The following is a 14,270-nucleotide window of genomic DNA, read 5'->3' as shown; positions in this document are numbered from 1 at the left end:
GTGGGTAGGGTTGGTGAGGGGGGTGTGGGTGGGGATCCAGCGGGCGCCAGGTCCCAGAGGGAGACCATATCCTGCCGGCCGTCGGGGTACGCCACGTAGGCATACTGAGGGTTAGCATGAAGGAGGTGTACCCTCTCGACCAACGGGTCCGACTTGTGCACCCGCACGTGTTTGCGGAGCAGAATGGGTCCAGGAACTGCCAGCCAGGTTGGGAGCGAGGTCCCGGAGGAGGACTTCCTAGGGAAGACAAGGAGACGTTCATGAGGTGTTTCGTTGGTCGTCGTACACAGTAGTGATCGAATGGAGTGGAGTGCATTGGGGAGGATCTCCTGCCAGCGGGAGACTGGGAGATTCCTGGACCGTAGGGCCAGTAGGACGGTCTTCCACACCATTCCGTTCTCCCTTTCTACCTGCCCGTTTCCCCGGGGGTTGTAACTGGTCGCCCTGCTTGAGGCAATGCTCTTGCTGAGCAGGAATTGACGCAGTTCGTCGCTCATGAAGGAGGACCCCCTATCGCTGTGGCGTAGGCGGGGAAATCGAACAGGGTAAAGATGCTGTGGAGGGCTTTAATGGCGTGGCAGCGGTCATGTCGGGAGAGGGGATGGCGAACGGGAACCGGGAGTACTCGTCAGTCACGTTCAGGAAGTACGTGTTGCGGTCGGTGGAGGGGAGGGCCCCTTTGACGTCCATACTGAGACGTTCAAAGGGGCAGGCAGCCTTCACCAGGTGCGCTTTCTCTGGCCAGTAGAAGTGCGGCTTGCAATCGGCACAGATTTGGCAGTTCCTGGTGACGGCCCTGACCTCCTCGATGGAATAGGGCAAGTTGCGGGTTTTGATAAAATGGAAGAAACGAGTGACCCCCGGGTGACAGAGGTCACCGTGAAGGGTCCGGAGTCAGTCCACTTGTGCGTTGGCACATGTGCCGCAGGATAGGGCATCAGGAGGCTAGTTTAGCTTCCCAGGACGATACAAGATCTCATAGTTTTGTTTTGAGTGCGATAGTGAGAGTTTAGTGACCGAGGGAGTTAGGTGAGGAGGGAGTAAGGTGCTCCTTTCATTTTGTTTCCGACATTTCCGCAAAGAGTGCGAAGAGAGCCAGGAGTTTACAGAAAGTGTAGCTGACTGGGAGCAGGGTCGGAGGGCGGAGATCTAGTTAGTCCACAGGGCAGCTATATTCTGTCAGGTAAGAGGGGATGGAGGCTAGGCCAGTTGCATGCTCCTCCTGTAGGATGTGGGTGGTGAGGGATACCACCGGTGTCCCCGCTGACTATACCTGCGGGAAGTGCACCCAACTTCAGCTCCTCAAAGACTGTGTTAGGGAACTGGAGCTGAAGCTGGATGAACTTTGGATCATCCGGGGGGCAGAGGGGGTGATTGAGAAGAGTTACAAGGAGGTAACCACACCCAAGGCACAGGACAAGAATAGCTGGGTTACAGTCAGGGGGAAAAAAACAAACAGGCAGACAGTGCAGGAATCCCTCGTGGCCGTTCCCCTTCAAAACAAGTATACCGTTTTGGATGCTGTTGGGGGGGATGACCTACCGGGGGAAGGCCCTAGCGGCCAGGTCTCTGGCACTGAGTCTGGCTCTGGGGCTCAGAAGGGAAGGGGGGAGAATAGAAAAGCAATAGTTGTAGGAGATTCAATGGTTAGGGGAATAGATAGGAAATTCTGTGGTCGCGAGCGAGACTCCCGGAAGGTATGTTGCCTCCCGGGTGCCAGGGCCAGGGATGTCTCGGATCGTGTCTTCAGGATCCTTAAGGGGGAGGGTGAGCAGCCAGAAGTCGTGGTGCACATTGGTACCAACGACATAGGTAGGAAAAGGGGTGTGGAGGTAATAAACAAGTTTAGGGAGTTAGGCTGGAAGATAAAAGCCAGAACATACAGAGTTGTCATCTCTGGTTTGTTGCCGGTGCCACGTGATAGCGAGGCTAGGAATAGGGAGAGAGTGCAGTTGAACACGTGGCTGCAGGAATGGTGTAGGAGGGAGGGCTTCAGGTATTTGGATAATTGGAGCGCATTCTGGGGAAGGTGGGACCTGTACAAGCAGGACGGGTTGCATCTGAACCAGAGGGGCACCAATATCCTGGGAGGGAGGTTTTCTAGTACTCTTCGGGAGGGTTTAAACTAATTTGGCAGGGGAATGGGAACCGGATTTGTAGTCCAGCAACTAAGGTAGCCGATATTCAGGACGCCAAAGCGTGTAATGAGGCAGTGGGGAAGGGAACACTGACAAAGGAGAGTACTTGCAGGCACGGAGATGGGTTGAAGTGTGTATACTTCAACGCAAGAAGCATCAGGAATAAGGTGGGTGAACTTAAGGCATGGATCGGTACTTGGGACTACGATGTGGTGGCCATCACGGAAACTTGGATAGAAGAGGGGCAGAAATGGTTGTTGGAGGTCCCTGGTTATAGATGTTTCAATAAGATTAGGGAGGGTGGTAAAAGAGGTGGGGGGGGGGGTGGCATTATTAATTAGAGATAGTATAACAGCTGCAGAAAGGCAGTTCGAGGAGTATCACCCTATTGAGGTAGTATGGGTTGAAGTCAGAAATAGGAAAGGAGCAGTCACCTTGTTAGGAGTTTTCTATAGGCCCCCCAATAGTAGCAGAGATGTGGAGGAACAGATTGGGAAACAGATTTTGGAAAGGTGCAGAAGTCACAGGGTAGTAGTCATGGGTGAATTTAACTTCCCAAACATTGAGTGGAAACTCTTTAGATCAAATAGTTTGGATGGGGTGGTGTTTGTGCAGTGTGTCCAGGAAGCTTTTCTAACACAGTATGTAGATTGTCCGACCAGAGGAGGGGCAATATTGGATTTAGTACTGGGTAATGAACCAGGGCAAGTGATAGATTTGTTAGTGGGGGAGCATTTTGGAGATAGTGACCACAATTCTGTGACTTTGACTTTAGTAATGGAGAGGGATAGGTACGTGCAACAGGGCAAGGTTTACAATTGGGGGAAGGGTAAATACGATGTTGTCAGACAAGAATTGAAGTGCATAAGTTGGGAACATAGGCTGGCAGGGAAGGACACAAGTGAAATGTGGAACTTATTCAAGGAACAGGTGCTACGTGTCCTTGATATGTATGTCCCTGTCAGGCAGGGAAGAGATGGTCGAGTGAGGGAACCATGGTTGACAAGAGAGGTTGAATGTCTTGTTAAGAGGAAAAAGGTGACTTATGTAAGGCTGAGGAAACAAGGTTCAGACAGGGCATTGGAGGGATACAAGATAGCCAGGAGGGAACTGAAGAAAGGGATTAGGAGAGCTAAGGGAGGGCATGAACAATCTTTGGCGGGTAGGATCAAGGAAAACCCCAAGGCCTTTTACACATATGTGAGAAATATGACAATGACTAGAGCGAGGGTAGGTCCGATCAAGGACAGTAGCGGGAGATTGTGTATTGAGTCTGAAGAGATAGGAGAGGTCTTGAACGAGTACTTTTCTTCTGTATTTACAAATGAGAGGGGCGATATTGTTGGAGAGGACAGTGTGAAACAGATTGGTAAGCTCGAGGAAATACTTGTTAGGAAGGAAGATGTGTTGGGCATTTTGAAAAACTTGAGGATAGACAATTCCCCCGGGCCTGACGGGATATATCCAAGGATTCTATGGGAAGCAAGAGATGAAATTGCAGAGCCGTTGGCAATTATCTTTTCGTCCTCACTGTCAACAGGGGTGGTACCAGGGGATTGGAGAGTGGCGAATGTCGTGCCCCTGTTCAAAAAAGGGACTAGGGATAACCCTGGGAATTACAGGCCAGTTAGTCTTACTTCGGTGGTAGGCAAAGTAATGGAAAGGGTACTGAAGGATAGGATTTCTGAGCATCTGGAAAGACACTGCTTGATTAGGGATAGTCAGCACGGATTTGTGAGGGGTAGGTCTTGCCTTACAAATCTTATTGAATTCTTTGAGGAGGTGACCAAGCATGTGGATGAAGGGAAAGCAGTGGATGTAGTGTACATGGATTTTAGTAAGGCATTTGATAAAGTTCCCCATGGTAGGCTTATGCAGAAAGTAAGGAGGCATGGGATAGTGGGAAATTTGGCCAGTTGGATAACAAACTGGCTAACCGATAGAAGTCAGAGAGCGGTGGTGGATGGCAAATATTCAGCCTTGATCCCAGTTACCAGTGGCGTACTGCAGGGATCAGTTCTGGGTCCTCTGCTGTTTGTGATTTTCATTAATGACTTGGATGAGGGAGTCGAAGGGTGGGTCAGTAAATTTGCAGACGATACGAAGATTGGTGGAGTTGTGGATAGTAAGGAGGGCTGTTGTCGGCTGCAAAGAGACATAGGATGCAGAGCTGGGCTGAGAAGTGGCAGATGGAGTTTAACCTGAAAAGTGTGAGGTTGTCCATTTTAGAAGGACAAATATGAATGCGGAATACAGGGTTAACAGTAGAGTTCTTGGCAATGTGGAGGAGCAGAGAGATCTTGGGGTCTATGCTCATACATCTTTGAAAGTTGCCACTCAAGTGGATAGAGCTGTGAAGAAGGCCTATGGTGTGCTCGCGTTCATTAACAGAGGGATTGAATTTAAGAGCCGTGAGGTGATGATGCAGCTGTACAAAACTTTGGTAAGGCCACATTTGGAGTACTGTGTACAGTTCTGGTCGCCTCATTTTAGGAAGGATGTGGATGCTTTGGAAAAGGTGCAAAGAAGATTTACCAGGATGTTGCCTGGAATGGAGAGTAGGTCTTATGAGGAAAGGTTGAGGGTGTTAGGCCTTTTCTCATTAGAACGGAGAAGGATGAGGGGCGACTTGATAGAGGTTTATAAGATGATCAGGGGACTAGATAGAGTAGACAGTCAGAGACTTTTTCCCCGGGTGGAACAAACCATTACAAGGGGACATAAATTTAAGGTGAAAGGTGGAAGATATAGGAGGGATATCAGAGGTAGGTTCTTTACCCAGAGAGTAGTGGGGGCATGGAATGCACTGCCTGTGGAAGTAGTTGAGTCGGAAACATTAGGGACCTTCAAGCAGCTATTGGATAGGTACATGGATTACGGTAAAATGATATAGTGTAGATTTATTTGTTCTCAAGGGCAGCACGGTAGCATTGTGGATAGCACAATTGCTTCACAGCTCCAGGGTCCCAGGTTCGATTCCGGCTTGGGTCACTGTCTGTGCGGAGTCTGCACGTCCTCCCCGTGTCTGCGTGGGTTTCCTCCGGGTGCTCCGGTTTCCTCCCACAGTCCAAAGATGTGCGGGTTAGGTGAATTGGCCAATGATAAATTGCCCTTAATGTCCAAATTGCCCTTGGTGTTGGGTGGAGGTGTTGAGTTTGGGTAGGGTGCTCTTTCCGGGGGCCGGTGCGGACTCGGGGGGCCGAGTGGCCTCCTTCTGCACTGTAGATTCAATGATAATCTATGATTAATCTAGGACAAAGGTTCGGCACAACATCGTGGGCCGAAGGGCCTGTTCTGTGCTGTATTTTCTATGTATTTTCTATAGTTGTAGGTGGAGAGCTCGATCCTCCACCGTAAGATCTTATCGTTCTTTATCTTGCCCTGCTGTGCATTATCGAACATGAAAGCTACTGACCGTTGGTCAGTGAGGAGAGTGAATCTCCTGCTGGCCAGGTAATGCCTCCAATGCCGCACAGCTTCTACTGTGGCTTGGGCCTCCTTTTCAACAGAGGAATGGCGGATTTCAGAGGCATGGAGGGTGCGTGAGAAGAAGGCCACGGGCCTGCCCGCTTGGTTGAGGGTGGCCGCCAGAGCTACGTCAGACGCGTCGCTTTCGACTTGGAAGGGAAGGGACTCATCGATTGCGTGCATCGTGGCCTTTGCGATGTCCGCTTTGATGCGGCTGAAGGCCTGGCGGGCCTCTGCCAACAGGGGAAAAATCGTGGATTGGATTACTGGGCGGGCCTTGTCCGCATAATTGGGGACCTACTGGCGTAATATGAAAACAACCCCAGGCAGCGTTTCAGGGCCTTGGAACAGTGCGGGAGGGGAAACTCCATGAGGGGGCGCATGCGTTCGGGGTCGGGGCCTATGACTCCATTGTGCACTATGTAGCCGAGGATGGCTAGACGATCGGTGCTGAAAACGCATTTCTCCTTGTTATAGGTCAGGTTACGGAGACTGGCGGTATGGAGAAATTTGCAGAGGTTGGTGTCGTGGTCCTGCTGGCCGTGGCCGCAGATGGTGACGTTGTCAAGGTGCGGAAACGTGGCCCGCAAACCGTACCGGTCAACCATTCGGTCCATCTCCCATTGGAAGACCGAGACCCCATTTGTGACACCGAAGAGACGCCCATCTGCTTCGAATGCAGTGTACTTGTGGCCGTCCGGGCAAATGGGGAGCTGGTGGTAGGTGGATTTGAGGTCCACCGTGGAAAAGATCTTGTATTGTGCAATCTGATTGACCAAGTCCAATATGCGGGGGAGAGGGTACACGATGAGCTGCGTATACCTGTTTATGGTCTGACTATAATCGGTGACCATCCTGTACTTCTCCCCAGTCTTTACAACCACTACTTGAGCTCTCCAGGGGTTGTTGCTAACCTCGATAATACCTTCCTTCAGTAACCGCTGGGCGTCCAACCTGATGAAGGTCCGGGGCTGGGCACTGTACCTGTTAGCCTTTGATCTTTCATGCGCTGTGGAGGCCGCTGATAAGGCCAGCATGTGTTGCCCATCCCTGATTGTAAATGAGTGGCATCAAACACTTTGCAATCAAGAGTCAGCCACGTTGCTATGGGTCTGGAGTCACATGTCGGCCAGGCCTAGGAAAGATGGCAGATTTGATTTGGGTTTATTGACTCGTGTACCGAGGTACAGTGAAAAGTATTGTCCCGCGTACAGTCCAGGCAGATCGTTCCATACGTGAAAAAAACAGAGGACATACGATAAATACACAATGTAAATACATAGACACAGACATTGGGTGCGCGTGGTTCAGTGTTTGTGTTCGAATTAAGTTTTAAGAGGTTAGTACGGAGATGTCAGAAGAGAGAGCTCGCAGAATGTCACCACGCTCCGGCGCCATCTTTCAATGCATTTTCCTCCCTATGAACCGGATGGGTTTGCACCGCAATAGCTGTCATGGCTATCATCACTGAGACGAGCTTTCAATTCGAACCCAGCTCCCCAGAGCATTTACCTGGGCCTCTGGATTACTAGTCCAGCGACAATACCATTACTCCTCTATCTCTTCATGTACAGGAGGGGAAGGTGGCGAAAGGCGTGTAACTTGGCAGTTTCCACTGCGTGGGCTGCTATTGGGTAGAAATAATTGGTGGGGGGGGGGGGGGATGCGGTTGCATCTTTTAGGGAGTAACCTGTGCCCATCAGAGGCACAGCCCCTCCCCATCTCACCAATACAATACCACCCCCCTTTAAGTTCCCTCACTGGCCTCTAACATCTGAACCCCCGTCCCAATCCTCCCAGCCTCACCATCCCCATACCCCACGCCCGACCCCCATGTGGTAGTTGTCATGATATCCAGATCAGCATATTGAGGGCAGCACAGTAGCATTGTGGATAGCACAATTGCTTCACAGCTCCAGGGTCCCAGGTTCGATTCCGGCTTGGGTCACTGTCTGTGCGGAGTCTGCACATCCTCCCCGTGTGTGCGTGGGTTTCCTCCGGGTGCTCCGGTTTCCTCCCACAGTCCAAAGATGTGCAGGTTAGGTGGATTGGCCATGATAAATTGCACTTGGTGTCCAAAATTGCCCTTAGTGTTGGGTGGAGTTACTGGGTTATGGGGATAGGGTGGAGGTGTTGACCTTGGGTAGGGTGCTCTTTCCAAGAGCCGGTGCAGACTCGATGGGCCGAATGGCCTCCTTCTGCACTGTAAATTCTATGATAATCTATGATATCATGGTGCAATCACTCACACAATGATGGACAGGCATTTGGACCAACCAGCACACACACAACATCGCAGCCAATCACTAGTGAGAGCACACGCACTATAAAAGGGGGAACACGAGCGTTCCCGTTCATTCTGGTAGGAGACAGCTCGGGACACAGAGCTTGCAACGTGACACTCAGACATAGACCATGTGCTGAGTGCCTCACCAACATTAGTGATAGGGCTAGGTCCATAGGTTAGCTGGTAGCGAACGTACCCAAGTCTATAGTTAGTTGCATCTGTTAGTTAACAGAATAAAATCAAGTAGTACCATCTACAGCCGTGTTGGCTCATTTGTGTATCAGGACACCCAACACGACATGATACCACGAGTGGACGCAGACCAGCGACTGTGAGACCTACCTGCACCATTTCAGCCATCCGCCATCCTGATCCATGGAAAGCATCAGCCCGCCGCAGCCGCTCCGAATAGCTGGCAATCTAGGTGTAAACTGGAAGTTGTTCAAACAGCACTTCCAGCTATTCCTCGAGGCCACAGACAGGGAGAATGCATCGGACACCAGAAAGTTAGCCCTTCTCCTCGCCACGGCGGGGCAACACGCCATCCACATCTTCAACTCACTGGCATTCGTGGAAGGCGAGGACAAAACAAAATACAAAACGGTGCTGCTCAAGTTCGATGAACACTTCAGCGTGGAAGTCAATGAGAGCTTCGAGAGGTACCTATTCCAGCAGCGCCTGCAGGGTAAGGACGAACCTTTTCAATCATACCTAACACACCTCCGCATCCTTGCGCAGTCCTGCAGCTACGGGGCCACCTCCGACTCCATGATAAGGGATCAAATAGTTTTTGGGGTTGTGTCAGACACCCTACGCCAGCAGCTCTTAAAGTGAAACAACTCACCCTGGCGACTGCAATCGAGACCTGTGTCCTCCATGAAAACGCGACCAGCCGGTACTCCCATATCCAGGCGGCCGAAACGGCGCGGCACGGGGCCCGAAGCGCGTCTCGTCGTAATTGATAGTGCATCACCCCACATCCCTCCTTTGCTGAAGTCTGCCAGACCTGTCCAAAATCGCTGGATTTACCTGAAGTCTGGGAACCATGACGCCTTTTTTTCATGGAGTGTAGCAACAATTCGAATCTAAAGGAATTGTAATAATTAGCTTTTAGTGCCAGGAGCTTAATTGGAAATAATTAATACTTTCGCACTTTGTTAAAAGAATCTTTGACAACGAATCCCAGCAGCGGACACGTTTCGGTTCTGGCGTTGCTATGGCTACGGAACTGCTGGCCAATCTGATTGACGGCAGCCCTCTCGGGTGGGATTTCCTCCCAGGCAGGTGTGCAAATCCAAACCTCAGCCCCGCATCATTCCACTGCGGGGCACCTGTGTTTCTGATGAGGGGGATGACAGGGAGATGAGGGGTTGAGGAAAGGGGGGGGGGGAGGGGGAGGGCAGGGGGGATATGACCTCTGTAAAATCCAGTTTATAGAGAAAGCATAAAAATTGGCGATTAAAAAAAGAGACCCGGGCAGGATTTTTTTTGGATGGTGGGATTTCCACGCCCACAAACTGGGGAATGCTTCCCCACTGATCACAGCAGCCCCACAGTCATTTAATACTTTGACAAGTTATTAACTGACTTGAGATAGGACTTGCGCCTGCAGTATTGAGCGTTAATAGATGGGATCTACTAATGTATGACATAGTCCTGCTTAAACTCTTGAGAGAGGTTCCAATCATGCCTGGGAGCTATGTGCCTACTCTGTAACCTGCTTTAGATGTAAAAAGAACAAAGAACAAAGAACAATACAGCACAGGAAAAGGCCCTTCGGCCCTCTAAGCCTGTGCCGACCATGCTGCCCATCTAAACTAAAATCATCTACACTTCCTGCGTCCGTATCCCTCTATTCCCATCCAATTCATGTATTTGTCAAGATGCCCCTTAAAGAGAGTGACAGAGGGAGTGACAGAGAGAGTGACAGGGGGAGTGGCAGAGAGAGTGACAGAGGGAGTAGCAGAGAGAGTGACAGAGAGAATGAAAGGGGGAGTGACAGAGAGAGTGACAGAGGGAGTAGCAGAGAGAGTGCGAGGGAGAGTGACAGAGTGACAGAGAGGGTGACAGAGAGAGTGACAGAGAGAGTGTCAGAGAGAGTGACAGAGAGAGTGACAGAGGGAGTGACAGAGAGAGTGACAGGGGGAGTGGCAGAGAGAGTGATAGAGGGAGTGGCAGAGAGAGTGACAGGGGTAGTGGCAGAGAGAGTGACAGAGGGAGTAGCAGAGAGAGTGACAGAGGAAGTGACAGAGGGAGTAGCAGAGAGAGTGACAGAGAGAGTAACAGAGGGAGTGACAGAGAGAGTGGTAGGGAGAGTGTCAGACAGTACTAGCTTCCTGTAGTGAGTTTAGTTGTTATTGACAGTGCTAATACCACAATCTCCCGATGTTCTGTGCAGTTGAATGGAGAGGCAGATAGCGAGGTGCTGTGCTTGTAAAGCTAGTATTAGAGCAGCTTTTGGGTTTCCCCCTTTACCCATTGCCTGAGGTGCCATTTACACATTAATAACCCCGAGTGCCATTACCCTCAATGCTACAGGGCAGCACGGTAGCATAGTCGTTAGCACAATTGCTTCACAGCTCCAGGGTCCCAGGTTCGATTCCCGGCTTGGGTCAGTGTCTGTGCGGAGTCTGCACATCCTCCCCGTGTTTGCGTGTGTTTCCTCCGGGTGCTCCAGTTTCCTCCCACAGTCCAAAGATGTGCAGGTTAGGTGGTTTGGCCATGCTAAATTGCCCTTAGCGTCCAAAATCGCCCTTGGTGCTGGGTGGGGTTATGGGGATAGGGTGGAGGTGTTGGGTGGGGTGCTCTTTCCAAGAGCTGGTGCAGACTCAATGGGCCAAATGGCCTTCTTCTGCACTGTAAATTCTATGATCTACTTTGACTGCAAATTATTCATTAAAAAACGGAGTCAAGACATATAGCTATCCTCATGTAATATGCCATGGAGTGCAGTAAAGAGCTACACTGTGGAGGATTCATTTTCTTAGAATTTGTCCTGATTTCAGATAAGAGTTGGTGGTATCACTGGAAGTGAGCACATCACTCCAACACCTGGATCAGCCTGTGTAAACGCTCCCGATTTTCATTCCAACAGAAAGACCCTCATCACCGACATGATGTGCAGGTTAGGTGGATTGGCCATGCTAAAATTGCGTCTTAGTGTCCAAAGATGTGCAGGTTAGGTGGGGTTATGGGGATAGGGCGGGGGAGTTGTCCAAGGTAGGGAGCTCTTTCAAAGGGTTGGTGCAGACTCGATGGGCTGAATGGCCTCCTTCTGCACTGGAGGAATTCGTTGAGGCGAAAGTCAAAATACGTTCCCTCCTCTCCACATTATTACAAACTGTAGAGGAAATGAAGAGAAATCTCTTCACTAAGAGTGTCGTCAGAATCTGATACACTCGACCTGAAGAGGTGGTGGGAGCTGATCCCATATATACTGTTAAGAGAGAGTCACCGAAAAAAGCACCGGCAGCAGTGGCCACTGCTGGGACTACGCCAAACTCCAGATTGTAAATGCTGCGAGCCCCAGGAATAGGTGTGAGCTGGGGTCTGCAACCGGGAGGCCCCACGATAAGGGGGAGGAGGGGGATGTTGTGTTAAGCACACTGAGATAACACGGGCTGCAACTGGATGCAGCTATAACTGAAAAATACTCCAGACCTTGAAGTTAGTTCAATTTGATTTAGTGAACCTCTCACACAGTTAGCACAATTCTCTGTGAGTTCGACCCTCTGCTAACCTAGGTGTGATTACTCTGTCTGACTGAACCAGACTATCTCTTAGCCAAGTGCTGAAGGTGTTATGTGATATATACACCGGACTCACTCTGTAGATGTCCCCAGTGGAAAGAGGCGGAGTGTGAGTGCCTCGTGCCTTTTATAGTGGGAAACCACCCCCAAGTGTTCTGCCTGCTGATTGGTTATGTCCTGTTCTCTGTGCTCATTAGCTGCCTGTCTGTATCTCATTATGTGCATGTCTGCATATCATGACATCTCCCCTTTTGAAATGTTTTTCTGGAGCATATGTGAAAGTATTTACATGTGTAGGCCGAAAAACTAACATATTTACATAAAATGGCAGATGAGAACATATGTACATGTGAAAACAGGTGTCTAATGTGCGAAAACAGAACATAGCAAACAAAACAAATGTTCATATGTCCAGTCTCTGGGGCTTGCGTCTGATCCTGGTCGACCGGCGGAGAGGTGGTGGTGGGGACGACAGCGCCTTGATGTGCGGGATTGCAGCCAGACTGGTGGCCTCGTGGTTCGAGGTGTCAGGAGGTGGCACAATAACAGATGGAAACAAAGAAGAATGTGGTTGCGGGCGGGCAACTGTGCGCAGTGTCTGTCTTTTTTGCCACACAACAGATCCATCAGCCATACGCACAACATACAATCGAGGAGCAGCCTGTCGGACAACAACCGCTGGAGCTGACCAGCCTCCATCAGGTAGCTTGATTAGAACAGCATCCGCCGGGGATAGCACTGGTAAATCGGTGGCACGAGCATCATAGCCCTGCTTTTGCCGATCCCTGAGTTGCTGCACCTTCTGCAGCACCGGGAGGTGATCCAGGTCAGGCAAGTGTCTGGCTGGAAGAGTCGTCCGTAGGTCCCTGTTCATCAGGAGTTGAGCCGGTGACATGCTGGTAGACAGAGGGAATGCCCTGTACGCAAGCAGCGCAAGGTTGACGTCAGAAGCAGAATCCGCGGTCTTGCAGGTGAGCTGCTTCGCTATGTGCACCCCTTTCTCAACCTTCCCGTTGGACTGCGGGTAATGTGGGCTGGAAGTGATGTGATGAAACTGATATAGTTGGGCAAATCTTGACCACTCATGGCTGCTGAAGCAAGGACCATTGTCACTCATGACAGTGAGTGGAATACCATGCCTGGAGAACGTCTCCTTATAGGCCTTGATGACAGTCTTGGATGTGAGGTCCGAGAGCTTCACAACTTCTAGGTAGTTGGAAAAATAACCAATGATTAGCACATAATCATGACCATTGGCGTGAAAGAGGTCAATGCCCACCTTGGACCATGGGGAGGTCACGGTTTTGTGCTGCTGAAGCGTCTCCTTGCTCTGTGCTGGCTTGACAGGTCGGACAGTTGAGGACCATATTTGAGATATCTTGACTAATCCCAGGCCAGTAGACAGCTTGCCTGGCTCTGCACCTGCATTTCTCGACACCCAGATGTCCCTCGTGGATTTGTCGTAGCACCAAGCTCTGGAGACTGAGTAGAATGACAATGCGGTCCAGCTTGAGGAGGATACCATCAACGACCGTCAGGTCGTTCTTGACATTGAAGAACTGAGCGCACTGCCCTTTTGCCAGCCATTGGCGAGGTGGCGCATGACACGCTGCAGAAGAGGGTCTTTGGCTGTCTCACCGCAAATGCGGATCACCTTTTCATCCGACGCCGGGAGGTTGCTGGCCCATAGCTGCATCTGTGATTCGATCTGTTGGACGAATGCCGGCGGGTCAGCAGGCAAGGTTATGGAGCGGGGCAAGACATCCGCAATAATGAGCTCCTTGCCAGGCGTGTACACAAGCTCAAAGTCGTACCTTTTGAGTCTGAGGAGGATGCGCTGCAGCCGGTGCGTCATTTCGTTCAGGTCCTTGTGGATAATGTGGACCAGAGGCCTGTGGTCCGTCTCGCCGGTGAACATCGGCAGGCCGTAGACATAATCGTGGAACTTGAGAATTCCAGTGAGAAGGCCCAGGCATTCCTTCTCAATTTGGGCGTACCGCTGCTCGGTGGGTGTCATCGCCCGTGATGCGTGGCCAACCAGTGCCCAGGATGAGCTGTCATCGCGCTGGAGCAACACCGCGCCGATGCCGTCCTGGCTCGCATCTGTCGAGATTTCCGTTTCCCTGTCAGGGTCAGAAAAAGCCAATACAGGTGCAGTGGTGAGCTTGGCTTTCAGCTCCGACCGCTCTGCTTGATGAGCTGCCTGCCACTCGAAGGCAGTAGACTTTTTTACCAGGTGTCTGAGGGCCGTGGTGTGTGAGGCCAGGTTTGGGGTAAACTTGTCCAAAAAGTTTACCATGCCTAGGAAGCACAGCACCGCCTTCTTGTCTTCAGGGGTCTTCATGGCTTCGATGGCCTTAACCTTGTCTGTCTCCGGGCGCACACCCTACTGAGATATCTGGTCACCTATGAACTAAAGGGTCAACATGCCAAAGCAGCACTTGGCCCTGTTCAGCTTGAGGCCATTGGCATGGACACGGCAGGATACCTGCTGGAGACGAGAGATGTGCTCTTCGGGGGTTGTGGATCATATGATAATGTCGTCACATACACACAAACCCCTTCAATGCCCTTCATCATCTGCTCCATGATTCTATGGAAGATCTCCGAGGCCGAGACAATGCTGAA

This window comes from Scyliorhinus torazame, chromosome 4 (genome assembly GCF_047496885.1).
Source record: "Scyliorhinus torazame isolate Kashiwa2021f chromosome 4, sScyTor2.1, whole genome shotgun sequence".
NCBI classification, from domain to species: Eukaryota; Metazoa; Chordata; class Chondrichthyes; order Carcharhiniformes; family Scyliorhinidae; genus Scyliorhinus; species Scyliorhinus torazame.
This window is presented reverse-complemented; position numbering follows the sequence as displayed.